This window comes from Schistocerca americana, chromosome 2 (genome assembly GCF_021461395.2).
Source record: "Schistocerca americana isolate TAMUIC-IGC-003095 chromosome 2, iqSchAmer2.1, whole genome shotgun sequence".
Classification (NCBI taxonomy): Eukaryota; Metazoa; Arthropoda; class Insecta; order Orthoptera; family Acrididae; genus Schistocerca; species Schistocerca americana.
In genome coordinates this window covers 86,519,946-86,523,576 of record NC_060120.1, presented here as the reverse complement: position 1 = coordinate 86,523,576, position 3,631 = coordinate 86,519,946, and the positions used below count along the sequence as shown (strand labels likewise).

The window sequence follows — 3,631 nt, the reverse complement described above, 5'->3', positions numbered from 1 at the left end:
GCTATTACGTTATCAGATGTACTCGTATGTCTATAGACTACCTTTCTGTCGTGGGCAGTTCTTTGATGACATTGTCGTCCTCCTCTTCCACCTCGCCTTACACATACACACACACACACACACACACACACACACACACACACACACACACATTGCGGAGCATTATTTCTGTGGGAGTTGAGTCTCGTTCTGGGTGTGACCATTATCTGCAGCATGTATATAAATACCCATTTTGTAAATTGAAATGCCCCCTACCCCGCTCCAGTCCACATCCATCTATGCTCCAAACGCACTTCACTCGCTACACCATGGTATTTTCAAAGTAACCAATCTGTAATAATACAGTTCTGCTTCCTGAGGGGCACTTACAGCAAATAAAATTGTTCATGTCACAAAACAGGCGTTTCTCGTTGCAGAGAGATCTCTTAACAACATTTCAGTCATTAAAATTTTCCTGCGAAAGTGAAAATATTTTAGCGACTCCCATCTACATAAGAAGAAACGGCTATCGTAAAATAAAAATTAAGATAAATCGGAGCTCGCAAAGAATTATTTAGATTTAATTTTTCCAGTGTGCTGTTTGAGAATGGAAACTTCGAGGAACAGTCTGAAAGTGAGGCAAAGGTCCTGAGTTCGAGTCTCGGTCCGGCACACAGTTTTCATCTGCCAGGAAGTTTCAGTCAGAAAGTTGTTCTATGAATCCTGTGCCAAGCACTTAACTGTGAACTGCTGAGTAGTGGTGTAGATGTAGATGATTTTGGCTCGTGGTTACACAAGCTTCGGCTCTTAACGAAATACTTTGATTTATTAACACAGGACTCGCAAAGCCAGAGTGCATGCTTAAATAAACAAGACCAACACTTGCACCCAACCTTCCAAATTTGTTAATTTCTGTTATAACAATGTAAATGTCATAAAAATAGTTTCTCGCCCCAAAATAATAATATAATTAACACTTGAAAGGGACACGCAATAAAAATCTGAACCTAGGATACATGTGTACATCTCAAATATAAGAAATATTACTTCCCTGCAATGAAACTAACTTTACAGAGGAGGCAGTGAAACATTTCTGCAACATCACTAGCTCACAATTTAGTATAACAACATCCAACTAGAACCAACGTCCTAATCACACTCCGGACAATCAACACATACGGACAACGCAGTTTATGCTGACACACGAACTAAGATGCAATCAACTATGAAACTACACAGACTGGCAACAGACACCGTTCTACCAGTACGGCGCCACTGTGTTTTTACAATTCAGCTCTTGCTCACACACTGCTGCCACCACAAATGCAGTTATGTACACCACTCAGCTCAGAATACACTCATTTGTCCTGTTTAACTGTTGTCTGCCTTTCCTTCCTGGATTCCAACTGCTACTGCTACGGTCGCAGGTTCGAATCCTGCCTCGGGCATGGATGTGTGTGATGTCCTTAGGTTAGTTAGGTTTAAGTAGTTCTAAGTTCTAGGGGACTGATGACCACAGCAGTTGAGTCCCATAGTGCTCAGAGCCATTTGAACCATCCAACTGCTATATCTCATGAATGTAAACGGGTAAACACTATCTGTTGCTGCAGCCCGACTACTGTATGAAATGCTAATTAAATCAAGACCCTAAGCTGTCGACAGGCGTTGATATACATCAACGGGGGCAGCTGAAAATGAGTGCCCCGACCGGGACTCGAACCCGGGATCTCCTGCTTACGTGGCAGACGCTCTATCCATCTGAGCCACCGAGGGAACAGAGGATAGTGCGACTGCAAGGATTTTTCCCTTGCACGCTCCCCGTGAGACCCACATTCCCAACTTAATGTCCACACACTATATTCGTTGTGCCCTGCCCGTTACACTTCATTACTCGCGGCAGACAATCTTACCGCGTCCCATAAGAGTTCGGGCAATGCGTGTGCACCAAGCACAGAAGAAGAAGGTCAATAGGCGGACATGTCCGAAAGAACAGATACCATCTTCATATAGTTAAGGCTAACCGGCCACTGACCTTGTTCTTTTTGTCGAAATGACCACATCTGCCGCCGACAAGAAAAAGAATACCATCAAATCCGTCGCTGCACACTCTCTACTGGACGGACCTGCAGTGTTTTGTGGTTGCAGACTGAACTTCAGCATAGACATCAATGATTCGTTTACCCACGGTAACGGATGGTTAACAGTCGCTGTTGTACGTGGTGGTACAGGCGTACCCAATGTATCCGGACTGGAAAGCTTCGTTGATCGTGACATCATAGCCTATCGAACATATCATGTCACCGAAAATGCAAATAAAGACTTTGGCAAATAAACATATATGTCAACCTCGCCTGGGTTCGAGTCTCAGTCGGGGCACACATTTATAACTGTCCTCGTTGCTGTATATCAACGCCTGGCGACAGCTTAGGGTCTTGATTTAATTATCATTTCGTTTTAAGAGAGCTCCATGGTCACCGATGATATCTGTTCTTTCGGACATGTCCGAAAGAACAGATACCATCATCATAAAACTACTGTATGTCTCGCGTTACAGCGGCCACACCCCGTGCTGACCGTTCGCAGGCCAACTGCTCTGTTGTCTCCACGCTGTCCCTCCGACTCCATGGCACTGTTCAGCTTGTCCAGGGTCTGTAAACTTTCGTCAGCGTATCCCAGCTGCCTGGCAGCTCACCACGTCTCCACCCTGATGGTGATGGCGGCTGAATGTGCTCCAACGAAATGGAACCTCGCCCAGACCGGCAGCTCCAAGGACTGGCCACGGTGATCCAAAACAGGCTCGGCCTGCGTACCATGCAGGACTCCGGCGCTGCACTGGACACAGTCTGACGCATTCCCCCAAGCGATGGCTTCCCAAACAGTTGATGTGTCCAGTCTTCCGATTGACATTCACTCTACCAGCGTGCCGCTTCACGCCTCGCCGTGGCGTTGAACTCACCGACAAGCAAAAACGCAGACATTCTGGCTCAGCATAGAGCTAGTGTCCCATTGTGGGGCAGCCAGGAATTTTCACAGCACAACACACACACACACACACACACACACACACACACACCGCTTTTTTATGTTTACTGTTATGTTTACTGATTTTGAAAGACGGAGAAACTGGCGGTTTCGTCGACTTTAACATTATCGATATCTGGGATGAAAATTATGTAGAGTGATATGTAGATCGAGTTAATTGGATTTGAAAAATAGTGTATTCTTTTATTTTATTAAATGTTATCTGATCGTGACCCCAGTACCCTGAAGCACTTATAAGCGTTTTAATTTCTTGAGAATTGCGTTTGGTTGGGTTTCACAGACAGATTGCAGATCAAAACTGACCGAAGGATATCATTAACGTAACGCCGGCTGTAAACGTGACGCCGTCGCCATGTAGGACAGCGTTCGCCGAAGGCTGTTTTATGTATTGGACAGGACGAGGGGACGCCCGTCACGAGCTGACACAATACGTGTAAAACTAAACACAGTGTTCCAACGAGAGGTCTTATGAAAGCAAGTCAAGCACCTCAAATCGTGCAGATGTCACTTCTCTGCCGAACTCTTTGCAGTACAGTGTTCACAATGATGTGTGTGTGTGTGTGTGTGTGTGTGTGTGTGTGTGTGTGTGTGTCTGTGTGTGTGTGTGTGT

General features: G+C 45.5%; 1 non-coding gene across 1 annotated transcript; it reads right to left on the bottom strand.

The window, feature by feature from the left end:
• Positions 1-1,678: 1,678 nt before the first annotated feature.
• On the bottom strand, positions 1,679-1,752 carry Trnat-cgu. The gene has a single exon. It is a non-coding gene; the product is annotated as a tRNA-Thr (tRNA).
• Positions 1,753-3,631: the final 1,879 nt, after the last annotated feature.